Raw genomic sequence first — 14,626 nt, forward strand, 5'->3', positions numbered from 1 at the left:
TGCCGCCCTAGTTTCCGTCATATCGGTGTTATGTTCCCGGATTTTGCGTTCCTTACGCGGTTGGGTTATAATGGGAACCCCTTGATAGTTCGCCTTGATTAAAACTTTTCCAGCAATGCCCAACCTTGGTTTTACCATTTGCCACCTAGCCTTTTCTTTCCCTTGGGTTCTGCAGACTCAAGGGTCATCCTATTTTAAACCCCCCCGGGCCAGTGCTCCTTTGAGTGTTGGTCCAAACCGTCAGCCGCCGGTGGCTACCAGGGGCAACTCTGGGCTGGCCTACCGGAAGTTTAGACAATCTGAGTGTGCCCTGAGAAAGAGATATGTGCAGCTCCTATCAGGATTTGTCGGCACATTCGGGCGGTGTTGCTGGTCTTGTTTTAACCTGTCGAAGTGTCTTGAGTTACCGAGATACCGAGTCTGATCGGAACGTCTTGGGAGGAGGTCTATTCCTTCGTTGACCGTGAGAGCTTGTCATGGGCTAAGTTGGGACTCCCCTGCAGGGATTGAACTTTCGGAAGTCGTGCCCGCGGTTATGGGCAGATGGGAATTTGTTAATGTCCGGTTGTAGATAACTTGAACCTTAACTTAATTAAAATGAATCAACTGAGTGTGTTACCGTGATGGCCTCTTCTCGGCGGAGTCCGGGAAGTGGACACAGTGTTGGAGTAATGTTTGCGCAGGTTGTTCCTCTAGTTTTTCACGCTCGCGCTTTGCCTCCTCTTCTCGCTCTCTTTTGCGAATAAGATAGCCACCATATATGCTAGTCGCTTGCTGCTGCTCCACATATATTTGCCTATCCTTCCTATAAGCTTAAATAGTCTTGATCGCGAGGGTGCGAGATTGCTGAGTCCCTGTGGCTCACAGATACTATAACTCCAGACGCGGGTCCAGGTGATTCCGCTCCAGGTGACGAGTACGAGCTCAAGTGGGAGTTCGACGAAGACTCTCAGCGTTACTACATCTCCTTTCTCGATGATCAGTAGTGGTGCCTAGTTGGGGGTGATTGGGACCGTTGTCGCATGTTGGGTTCTTTTCTATTTTGGCGTCGTAGTCGGGCCATGAGTGTTTTGGTTGATGTAATGTTATTTGTGTATTTGATTGATGTGGCGAGTGTAAGCCAACTATGTTATCTCCCTTTTTATTATCATATTACATGGGATGTTGTGAAGATTGCCTAACTTGCGACATATGCCTTCAATGCGATTATGTCTCTAAGTCGTGCCTCGACACATGGGAGCTATAGTCGCATCGAGGGTGTTACATCTTGTAACCCCTATACTCATCAAAGTCAATCAAGCAGGAAGTAAACATTGTGTCCCCTGCCTCATGTTACTCTCGATCCTTAGACGCACAGTCTGGGACCCCCTACCCGAGGTCTGGCGGTTTTGACATCGACATTGGGTCCAACAAAAATCTTTTGTGACAATACTGGAGCAATTGCCTTAGCGATGGAATCCAGATTTCACAAGAGAACCAAACACATCAAGAGACGCTTCAATTCATTACGCGATCAAGTCAAGGAGGGAGACATAGAGATCTGCAAAATACATACGGATCTGAATGTTGCAGACCCGTTGACTAAGCCTCTTCCACGAGCAAAACATGACCAGCACCAAGACTCCATGTGTGTTAGAATCACTACAATGTAATCTAGATTATTGACTCTAGTGCAAGTGGAAGACTGAAGGAAATATGCCCTAGAGGCAATAATAAAGTTGTTATTTATATTTCCTTATATCATGATAAATGTTTATTATTCATGCTAGAATTGTATTAACCGGAAACTTGATACATGTGTGGATACATAGACAGAACAAAGTGTCCCTAGTATGCCTCTACTTGACTAGCTCGTTAATCAAAGATGGTTAAGTTTCCTAACCATAGACATGTGTTGTCATTTGATGAACGGGATCACATCATTGGAGAATGATGTGATGGACAAGACCCATCCGTTAGCTTAGCATAATGATCGTTAAGTTTTATTGTTATTGCTTTCTTCATGGTTTATACATATTCCTTTGACTATGAGATTATGCAACTCCCGAATACCAAAGGAACACTTTGTGTGCTATCAAACGCCATAACGTAAATGGGTGATTATAAACATGCTCTACAGGTGTCTCTGAAGGTGTTTGTTGGGTTGGCATAGATCGAGATTAGGATTTGTCACTCCGAGTATCGGAGAGGTATCTCTGGGCCCTCTCGGTAATGCACATCACGATAAGCCTTACAAGCAATGTGACTAATGAGTTAGTTACGGGATGATGCATTATGGAATGAGTAAAGAGACTTGCCAGTAACGAGATTGAACTATGTATGAGGATACCGATGATTGAATCTCAAGCAAGTAACATACCGATGACAAAGGGAATAACGTATGTTGTTATTGCGGTTTGACCGATAAATATCTTCGTAGAATATGTAGGAACCAATATGAGCATCCAGTATCCGCTGTTAGTTATTGACCCGAGATGTGTCTCGGTCATGTCTACATAGTTCTCGAACCCGTAGGGTCCGCACGCTTAACGTTCGATGACGATTTGTATTATGAGTTATGTGTTTTGGTGACCGAAGTTTGTTCGGAGTCTTGGATGAGATCACAGACATGACGAGGAGTCTCAAAATGGTCGAGAGGTAAAGATTGATATAATGGACAATGATATTTGGACACCGGAATGGTTTCCGAATGGTTCAGGTATATTTCAGAGAACTGAGGGGTTACCAGAACCCCTCGGGGAAGTATTGGGCCTACATGGGCCAAGGGGAGAGGGGAGGCAGTCCACAAGGGGTGGTCGCGCCCCTCCCATGGGGAGTTCGAATTGGACTAGGGGAGGGGGCGCCCCCCTTTCCTTTTCCTCTTCCCTCTCCCTTCCCCCTTTCCCCCTCCATGAGAAGGAAAAAGAGGGGGGGAATCCTACTAGGACTTGGAGTCCTGGTAGGACTCCCCTCTCCTTAGCGCGCCCCTGGTGGCTGATACGTCTCCAACGTATCTATAATTTTTCATTGTTCCATGCAGTTCTATTATTAATCTCGGATGTTTTATAATCATTTTATATCATTTTTTGGTACTAACCTATTGACATAGTGGCAAGTGCTAGTTTTTGTTTTCTACATGTTTTTTACATCGCGGGAAATCAATACCAAACAGAGTCCAAATGCAACGAAACTTTACGTAGATTTTTTTGGACCAGAAGACACCTAATGGGCCAAGGCTACGCCTAGGGGGTGCTCCGAGGAGAGCACAACCCACCAGCGCGCCAAGAGGCCCAGGCGCGCCATGGTGGGTTGTGCCCACCTCAGGCGCCCCTCGGACCGCCTCTTTGCTCTATAAATACCCCAATATTCCAGAAACCCTAGGGGAGTCGACGAAAATCAATTCCAGCCGTAGCAGAGTCCAGAACCACCAGATCCAATCTAGACACCATCATGGATGGGGTTCACCGCCTCCATTGATGCCTCTCCGATGATGCGTGAGTTGTTCTTTGTAGACCTTCGGGTCTATAGTTAGTAGCTAGATGGCTTCCTCTCTCTCGTTTGATTATCAATACAATGGTCTCTTGGAGATCCATATGATGTAACTCTTTTACGGTGTGTTTGTTGGGATCTGATGAACTTTGAGTTTATGATCAGATCTATCTCTTTTTATATCCATGAAAGTATTTGAGTTTCTTCGATCTCTTTTATGCATGATTGCTTATAGCCTCGTATTTCTTCTCCGATATTTGGGTTTTGTTTGGCCAACTTGATCTATTTATCTTGCAATGGGAAGAGGTGCTTTGTAGTGGGTTCGATCTTACGGTGCTTGATCCAAGTGACAGAAGGGGAACCAACACGTATGTATCATTGCTACTAAGGATAAAACGATGGGTTCTATCTCTACATAGATAGAGCTTGTCTACATCATGTCATCATTCTTATTGCATTACTCCGTTTCCCCATGAACGTAATACACTAGATGCATGCTGGATAGCGGTCGATGTGTGGAGTAATAGTAGTAGATGCGGGCAGGAGTCGGTCTACTAATCTTGGACGTGATGCCTATGTAATGATCATTGCCTGGATATCATCACGAGTATTTTAAGTTCTATCAATTGCCCAACAGTAATTCATTTACCCACCATTTGTTATTTTTCTCGAGAGAAGCCACTAGTGAAACCCATGGCCCCCAGGTCTCTTTCTCATATTATTTGCCTTCGCGGTCTATTTTATTTGCCTTTTATTTTCAGATCTATTAAACCAAAAATACAAAAAAAATACCTTGCTGCAATTTATTTTATTTGACGTTCGATCTATCAATATTTACAACTCTCTCACGTTCGTTTGCCTATCTTAAGGCGCCGCTACCCGAAAGGGATTGACAACCCCTTTTACACGTCGGGTTGCGAGGATTTGTTATTTGTGTGTAGGTGTTGTTTATGTTGTGTTGCGTGGTTCTCCTACTGGTTTGATAACCTTGGTTTCATATTTGAGGGAAATACCTATAGCCGCTGTGCTGCATCATCCCTTCCTCTTTGGGGAAATACCAACGTAGCTTCAAGCGACATCAGTGGCCAGCCTCCTCCCCTCCTCCTTTATATACGTGGGCAGGGCACCCCTTGGAGACACACCAATTGTTCTAAGCCATGTGAGGCATCTCCCTCCATAGTTTACTCCTTCGGTCATATTCACGTAGTGCTTAGGTGAAGCCCTGCGTGGATCACATCACCATCACCACGCCGCCGTGCTGATGAAACTCTCCCTCGACCCTCTGCTGGATCAAGAGTTCGAGGGACATCATCGAGCTGAACGTGTGCTGAACTCGTAGGTGTCGTGCATTTGGTACTAGATCGGTTGGATCGTGAAGACGTTCGACTACATCAAACGCGTTAACCTAGCGCTTCCACTTTCGGTCTACGAGGGTACGTGGACACACTCTCCCCCTCTCGTTGCTAAGCATCTCCTAGATAGATCTTGCGTGATCATAGGAATTTTTTTGAAATTGCATGCTACATTCCCCAACAAAAATACCTTGCTGCAATTTATTTATCTTTACTTTATTTTACACTTCTACTTATCTTTTATATCAATCTCTATCAGATCTCACCCTTGCTAGTGACAGTGAAGGGATTGAAAACCCCTTTTTCGTGTTGTGTGCAAGTGTTTGTTAGTTTGTGCAGGTGCATATATTGGGGACTTGTGTGTTCCTCCTACTGGATTGATACCTTGGTTCTTAACTAAGGGAAATACGTATCTCTACTTTGCTGCATCACCCTTTCCTCTTCAGGGGAAAAATCAACGCAAGCTCAAGAAGTAGTAGGAAGAATTTCTGACACTGTTGCCGGGGAGGATCTACATCAAGCCTACCAACTACCTATCGTAAACTCTCATCTCTTGCACTTACATTATTTGCCATTTGCCTCTCATTTTCCTCTCCCCCACTTCTAAAATGTTTTTAGAAAAACACAAAAATGTTTGCCTTCTTTTCAGTCCGTCTTTTCATTTACTTTTTGCTTGCTTGTGTGCTAGATTGCTTGCTTTGCCACCATGTCTCAACCCAAAGGTCTTGATCTTTACTACAAAAAGTTGGAAGAAAATGAAAATATATAAAAAGTTTCATGTCTTTACAATTTGAGCATAATTGTTTATTTACGAACGAACTTAAAGAAAAAATAAACTATGATTGAATATATCAATAAGGAGCTTGATAATGTTACTAAGGAAGTCTCTAGTCTTAAATCTCAACTTGCTCATATTGAAAATTTAGTAGGCCAAATTTCCGATAAGCAAACCACATTAATGAATAAGATGGCTCCTAAACCTGAATCTTAATTTGAATCTTGATGAAGATCTTAAAGTGATTGGTGTGACTCCTATTGAATCTTTGTTTGCTAATATAAAACTTGATAAAGAAGGGACTGGAGATGAGTCAACTTTAGCTAGAAGGCGTCCCAATAATTTGGAGGGTGAAGATCTTAATGAAAAAATTGATAAAAGTGGGATTGGCGAGGTCAAAACTTTAAGTAGTGATGAACCTACTCTTTTGGATTTCAAGGACTTTAATTGTGATAATTGTTCTTTGATTGATTGCATTTCCTTGTTGCAACCCATGCTTAATTCACCTCATTCTTATAATCAAAACAAGGCTTTTCCTAAACATATTGTTGATGCTATGATGAAATCTTTTGAATAAAAACTTGAGTTGGAAGTTTAAATCCGTAGAAAGCTTTATGATGAATGGGAACCTACTATTAAAATTAAGATTGAAGATTATGAGTGCAATGCTTTATGGGATTTGGGTGCTAGCATTTCAACTATTCCAAAAACTCTATGTGATGTGCCAGGTTTCCATAAACTTGATGATTGTTCTTTAAATTTGCACTTAGCGGATTCCACTATTAAGAAACCTATGAGAAGGATTAATGATGTTCTTATTGTTTCAAATAGGAATTATGTGCCCATAGATTTTATTGTCCTTGATATAGATTGCAATCCTTCATGCCCTATTATTCTTGATAGACCTTCCTTAGAACAATTGGTGCAATTATTGATATGAAAGAAGGAAACATTAGATTTCAATTTCTGTTAAGGAAGGGCACAGAACACTTTCCAAGAAATAAAATTAGGTTACCATAAGAATCTATTATGAGGGCTACTTATGGATTGAATACCAAAGATGACAACACCTAGATCTATGCATTATGCCTAGCTAGGGGCGTAAAACAATGGCGCTTGTTTGGAGGCAACCCAATTCTATTTTGTGTTTTTTTGTTTTTCCTTATGTTCTTGAATAACTATGTAATATTAATTCTGTAATAATTTTGTTTTAGTGTTTTAATTAGTGTTTGAGCCAAGTAAGACCTTTGGGATGATCTTGGGTGATACTTGATTTGATTTTGCTGAAAAACAGAAACTTTTGCGCTCAGTGATGGAAATTTAGAAACTCACAGAAGCATAATAAAATTCTGAATTTTCTACACGAGATTGATATACAAATCGCCTACGTTTTCCTAATTTTTTAGAATTTTTGAGGTTACAGAAGTCTGGCTAAAGTCCAGATTACTACAGATTGTTCTGTTTTTGATAGATTCTGCTTTCATTGTGTTGTTTGCTAATTTTGATGAATCTATGGGTAGTATCAGGGGGTATGAACCATGAATAAGTTAGAATACAGTATATATAACACCAATATAAAATTGGAATGAGTTTACAACAGTACCTAAAAGTGGTTATTTGCTTTGTTTCACTAGCAGATCTCACGAGTTTTCTGTTGAGTTTTGTGTTGTGAAGTTTTCAAGTTTTGGGTGAAGTTTTGATGGACTAGGAATAAGGAGTGGCAAGAGCCTAAGCTTGGGGATGCCCAAGGCATCCCAAGGTAATATTCAAGGACAACCAAGCACCTAAGCTTGGGGATGCCCCGGATGGCATCCCCTCTTTTGTCTTCAATCCATCGGTAAAATTACTTGAGGCTATACTTTTGTTCACCACATGATATGTGTTTTGCTTGGAGCATCTTGTATTATATGAGTCTTTGATTTTTATTTTTACACAATCATCATTTCTGTACACACTTTTTGAGAGGGACACACATTAATCGTGAATTTAATAGAATACTCTATGTGCTTCATTTATATCTTTTGAGCTAGGTAGTTCCTCTAGTGCTTCACTTATATCTTTTTAGAGCACGGCGGTGGTTTTATTTTGAAGAAATTGATGAAATCTCATGCTTCACTTATATTATTTTTAGAGTCCTAAAAATAGTATGGCAATTTTCTTAGGTTATGAATTTGGTCCTAATATGATGGGTATTCAAGAAGGATGTAACAGAAACTTTCATGTAGATCATTTAATATATGAGAAGTTTGATTCCTTGCAATTGTTTTGAGATATAAAGATGGTGATATTAGAGTCATGCTAGATGGTAATTGTGGGTTAATAGAAATACTTGTGTTAAGGTTTGTGATTCCCGGAGCATGCACATATGGTATTACGTTATGTGATGAAGTTGGAGCATGATTTATTATTGATTGTCCTTATGAGTGGCGGTCGGGGATGAGCGATGGTCTTTTCCTACCAATCTATCCCCCTAGGAGCATGCGTGTTAGTGCTTTGTTTAGAGGGCTAATAAATTTTTGCACTAAGTATGTGAGTTCTTTCTGACTAATGATGAGTCCATGGATTATACGCACTCTCACCCTTCCACCTTTGTTAGCCACTCTAGTACTGTGCAACTTTCGTCAGTGCATTAAACCACCTTATATCTTTCCTCAAAACAGCCACCATACCTACCTATTATGGCATTTCCATAGCCATTTCGAGATATATTGCCATGCAACTTCCATCGTTCCATTTATTATGACACATACCATCATTCTCATATTGCTTTGCATGATCATATAGTTGACATAGTATTTGTGGCGCCACCATTCATATTTTTTATACATGTCACGCTAGATCATTGCACATCCCGGTACACCACCGGAGGCATTCATATAGAGTCATATCCTTGTTCTAGTATCGAGTTGTAATTCTTGAGTTGTAAGTAAATAAAAGTGTGATGATCATCATTATTAGAGCATTATCCCGTGTGAGGAAAGGATGGTGGAGACTATGATTCCCCCACAAGTCGGGATGAGACTCCAGACTTAAAATGAAAAGAGTTCAAAGAGCCAAATATGTAAAAAAATAAGAGGCCAAAGAGCCCAAAAGAAAAAAAGAAAAATGTGAGAAAAAGAGAGAAGGGACAATGTTACTATCCTTTTTCCACACTTGTGCTTCAAAATAGCACCATGTTCTTCATGATAGAGAGCATCTTATGTTGTCACTTTCATATATTACTAGTGGGAATTTTTCATTATAAGACTTGGCTTGTATATTCCAATGATGTGCTTCCGCAAATTGCCCTAGGTCTTCATGAGCAAGTGAGTTGGATGCACACCCACTTAGTTTTCTTTTGAGATTTCATACACTTATAGCTCTAGTGCATCTGTTGCATGGCAATCCCTACTCACTTGCGCCAATATCAATTAATGGGCATCTCCATAGCCTATTAATTTTCCTAGTTGGTGTGAGAATTTCTTTCTCCGTTTTGTCTACTACCACCTTCTATTCCACCCATAGTGCTATATCTGTGGCTCACGCTCATGTATTGTGTGAAAGTTGAAAAAGATTGAGAACACTAAATGTATGAAACAATTGCTTGGCTTGTCATTGGGGTTGTGCATAATAAATACTTTGTGTGATGAAGATAGAGCATGACAAGACTATATGATTTTGTAGGGGTAACTTTCTTTAGCCATGATTGCCTTATTAGTATGATTGAAGTATTATTATTTTTTGTCAATGTTAAACTTTTGTTTTGAATCTTATGGATCTGATTATTCATGACAGGATAAGAAAGATTACTTGATAAACATGTTAGGTAGCATTCCACATAAAAAATTCTGTTTTTATCATTTACCTACTCGAGGATGAGCAGGAATTAAGCTTGGGGATGTTTGATACGTCTCCAATGTATCTATATTTTTTTATTATTCCATGCTATTATATTATCCATCTTGGATGTTTTATATGCATTAATATGCTATTTTATATCATTTTTTGGGACTAACCTATTAACCTAGTGCCTAGTGTCAGTTGTCGTTTTTCCTTGTTTTTGTCTTTTACAGAAAATCAACACCAAACGGATTCCACACGGAACAAAACTTTTTGAGGATTTTTCTTGGACCAGAAGACAACCACGAAGCTTCGAGAGGAGGCCACGGGGGCCACAAGAGGGCCACAAGCCCTAGATGCGTACCCTAGGGGCGAGCCCTCGGGCTTGTGGGCACCTCGGGACTCCCCTAACCCTAATTCCAGCTCTATAAATACCCAAATATTCCCCGTATACCAGAGGCCGCACCAAAAATACTTTTCTGCCGCTACATGCTTCTATTCTCATGAGATCCCATCTTGGGGCCTTTTCTGGCACTCTGCTGGAGGGGGATTCGATCATGAAGGGCCTCTACAGCAAGCTTGTTGCCCTTCCGATGATGTGTGAGTAGTTTACCACAGACCTACGGGTCCATAGCTAGTAGCTCGACGACTTCTTCTCTCTCTCTCTCTCTTTGATCTTCGGTACAATGTTCTCCTCGATGTTCTTAGAGTTCTATTCGATGTAAACTTCTTTACGGTGTGTTTGTTGAGATCCGATGAATTGTGGGTTTATGATCAGATTATCTATGAATATTATTTTAGTGTTCTCTTAACTCTTTTATGCATGATTAAGATAGCTTTGTATTTCTCGCTGATCCATTGATTTGGTTTGTCCAACTAGATTGATCTATCTTGCAATGGGAGAGGTGCTTTGTGATGGGTTTAGCCTTGCGGTGTCCTCACCCAGTGACAGTAGGGGTAGCGAGGCACGTATTTGTGTTGTTGCCATTAAGGATAAAAAGATGGGGGTTTTACCATATTGTTTGGATCTATCCCTCTACGTCATGTCATCTTGCTTAAGGTGTTACTCCGTTCTTGTTAACTTAATACACTAGATGCATGCTGGATAGTAGTCGATGTGTGGAGTAATAGTAATAGATGCAAGCAGGAGTCGGCCTACTCGTCACGGACGTGATTCCTATATTCATGATCATTGCCTTGTATATCATCGTAACTATGCGCTTTTCTATTAATTTCTCAACCATAAATTTTTTACCCAATGTATGCTTTCTTCAAGAGAGAAGCCTCTAATGAAAACTATGGCCCCCGAGTCTATTTTTATCATATTATTTTTAGATCTATAAAACCAAAAACCCAAAAATACCTTGTTGCAATTTATTTATCTTTACTTTATTTTACACGTTTACTTATCTTTTATATCAATCTCTATCAGATCTCACCCTTGCTAGTGACCTGAAGGGATTGACAACCCCTTTTTCACGTTGTGTGCAAGTATTTGTTAGCTTGTGCAGGTGCATATATTGGGGACTTGTGTGTTCCTCCTACTGGATTGATACCTTGCTTCTTAACTGAGGGAAATATTTATCTCTACTTTGCTGCATCACCCTTTCCTCTTCAAGGGAAAAAGCAATGCAAGCTCAAGAAGTAGCAATCACATGTACTTTATACTCCATCCCAAATTAATACAACACAAACAGGATGTATGGTTTTTATCTCTTAGGAGAGCCCGGACATGGATAAAAGTTTGTGTCCTCGTTATCATCATGTTAAGACTACTAGTTCGGGACCTCCAACCCGAGATCTGCCGGATTCGACCTTGACACACGCGGCATAAAATTCCTTTGAATCAAAGGAGCCCTATGAGAGGCTATAAAACCATTATCCAATCTACTCCCTCCGTTCCAAATTACTCATCGTAGAAATGGATGTATCTAGAACTAAAATACATCTAGATACATCCATTTCTGTGATGAGTAATTTGGAACGGATGGAGTAGTTGATAGTTGTAGCTTCATAATTTCATCTGTCTCATGCGGGAAGAAGGTGCTCCAGATTGTCCCTTCATCATTCCATTATGTTTGGGTTTGTCAGCTTTTGCACGCGCTTAAGTCCAAAACATCCTATTTTAGTAGCTTATGAATGTTTTCACACAATCAAGAATAAAAGAGAAGGTACAGAAGGTTTGTGCGCTATAAAACTTGATGTGCACAAAGCATATGACAGAGTTGAGTGGCCTTTCTTGAAAGAGATTATGTTGAGATTGGGTTTCCTCAAGAATGGGTGAATTTTATTATGCAATGTGTCTCAACGGTTGAATACAGAGTTAGTATTAATGCGGAGGAAAGTGAGAGTTTCAAGCCTACAAGGGGTTTGAGACAGGGAGACCCGTTGTCACCATACTTTTTATTGTTGTGTACTAAGGGTTTGGATGCTCTACTTACACATGAGGAGGAAAATGGAAAGATCTTAGGTGTAAGAGTGTGTGGAGACGCCCCACCGATAACAAATCTTCTCTTTGCGGATGATTCATTGATCCTTATGAAAGCCAACCAACAAAGTGCCGAAGCTCTGAAAGCATAGCTAGATCTATACTGCGAGGCATCGGGACAATTGGTTAGCATTGAAAAATCCAGTATTTTCTTTAGTCCTAACATGAAGGTGGAGATTAGAGAACAATTGTGTACAACATTGAACATAATGACAGAGGCCCTCAGTGGTAAATATCTAGGTTTGCCAGCAAATGTGGGAATAGATAAAACAGATTGTTTCCTATTTCTGATTGAGCGAATTGTTAAGAAAATTAGTGGCTCAAAGGAAAAGTTATTGTCTACCGAGGGAAAGGAGATCCTGATCAAGGTTGTGATCCAACACATACCCACCTGTGCAATGTCGGTCTTTAAAATTCCTAAAAATATTTGTAAAGGAATCATTGACGTGATAGCGCATTTCTGGTGGGGATACGAGGAGAACCAGAAGAGGGTGCACTAGATGTCCTGGTGGAAAATGTGTGTACCTAAAAATCAAGGAGGGAAGGGATACTGTGATATTCACGGTTTCAACTTAGCATTGCATGCTAAACAGGCATGGCATCTTCTAGACAATCTTGATTCATTGTGTGCTTCTATCCTAAGGGCAAAGTATTACCCCGATGGTGATTTGTTGAATGCTAAGCTAAGGAAATGCTCCTCCTTTACATGGCAAAGTATCATGGCAGGCACAAATACTCTGAAACGTGATTATATTTGGCGAGTGGGGAATGGACATTATATCAATATTTGGGAAGATGCCTGGATCCCAAACTATGCCACTAGGAAAATTGTAACGCCTAAGGGGGGCATCTGTTAACTAAGGTAGGTGGTCACATTGATCCTGCTTCCAATAGTTGGGATGAAGACCTGATTAGACAAACTATGTGGCCAATCGATGTACAAAGGTTTCTTTCAATTCCTCTCTCGCAACATGATATGCCAGATTTCATTGCTTGGAATTATACGAAAATGTATATTCTTGGTTCGGTCAGCTTATTCTGTGGAGTGGGACCACCAGTATGGAAGCAAATTAAAACACTCTAAGGGGATGGGGTGAACCATGGTTAACCCTATTTGGAGTAAGATATGGAAGTTAGCATGTCCGGTAAAAGTAAAAAAAAATATGGCGTATGCTACATGGAACACTCCTGTTCCGGGTTACGCTGGCTAATACACATATGAAGGTATCACCCATCAGCCCCACTTGCTCTAAGTGTTTAGAAGATACAAATCATATGCTTTTACGTTGTAGTAAAACAAAGGAGGTCTGGAAAAGGTTGGGGACGGAAGATATTATTGATAAAGCTTGCGAGGTTGACCGTGCTAGAGAGGTGGTGCTGGAGTACGTACTACTTCTGCCAGATCAAGATTTGTGAATAATGGGTTACCGCAATGTGCATGAGATGATTGCTATCTCAGCATGGTATCGATGGTGGGAAATATGAAAGTTGGTGCACAAGGAGAAAACTCAAAATGCACTTCAGATTTCAATGGGGGTTCTTGCCCTTACCACAAACATTGTTAATGCATTATCCCCCCAGGATTCTATGAAAAAGGGGTTGGTCTTGTCCTCCTAGAGTTTTCATGAAACTTAACATTGATGCTTCTTTTGACCATGACCTTCTTAGTGGTACGATGGGGCGGTCCTGAGAGATGGCAGAGGTAGGTTTATTGTTGGAGGGAATGGGAAGATAGACTATTGTGCGGATGTGCTGATGGCGGAAGTTGTAGCTCTCAAATTTGGTCTAACACCGGTGTAAAGGGAGGGATGTAATCACCTTATTATTAACTCGGGTAATCTGGAGGTGATTGATACTATGCATAATGGAGGGCAGTCGGCAAGAGCCGCGGCAGCAATCTTCGATGATTGTTTTCATTATGCATGTGATTTCATTACTAATAGTTTTGAACACTGTAATAGAGAAGCAAATAAAGTAGCTCATGAGCTTGCTAGATTAGCTAGATTTTCTTTGACTTCTGATTGGTTTGAGGAACCCTTAAATGAAATTGTAATGATCCTCACAAACGATGTTCTATTTATCTCAAATGAATAAAGTTTCCGGGTTTTCAAAATAAGTCGAGAACATCCCGACTTACCTGAGATATTGTGAGTTGTGTCTCTTCATATACATTTATCACTCCATATGCAAACTTTCTCTCCTGATGAGTCCTCCACTCAAGCCTTGTTTACCGAAAGGGTTCCCCCCACTTTATATTATAAAGCAACGATCACCACATACATCTGAGCGAGCTCGACAAACACACGCCACCACGACACACAACGAACATACCCAAGGCTAGATACAAAGGTGACAAGCACCATCACACCACTCGGACACAACCAAGAAAATAAAATATGAGCTACGAAGAACCACTTGGAGCCACCGAGGGGGTGAGATGAACAATGACGAAGCAAAGACTCCAAGACAATCCCTCCCAGAAGGGTACGACCATGGATAGCCGCCACCGTCCGAACCGCAGATCAAGTTTTCACCCAGAGCGATGCAGGAGGATTGGCGCACCACGATGGATCCTTCAAGAATAATACGACATCCACGGACACCGCCACCGACGGCGAAAAGGACTGAGCAAGTGATGAACCCTGGTGCTCACACCTCACCGACACACCCCTACTCCGCCAACCACCCGCAGCCACGTCCCCCGCGAAACCATGGCTGCCCGCC

Source organism: Triticum dicoccoides, chromosome 2A (assembly GCF_002162155.2).
Source record: "Triticum dicoccoides isolate Atlit2015 ecotype Zavitan chromosome 2A, WEW_v2.0, whole genome shotgun sequence".
Lineage (NCBI taxonomy): Eukaryota > Viridiplantae > Streptophyta > Magnoliopsida > Poales > Poaceae > Triticum > Triticum dicoccoides.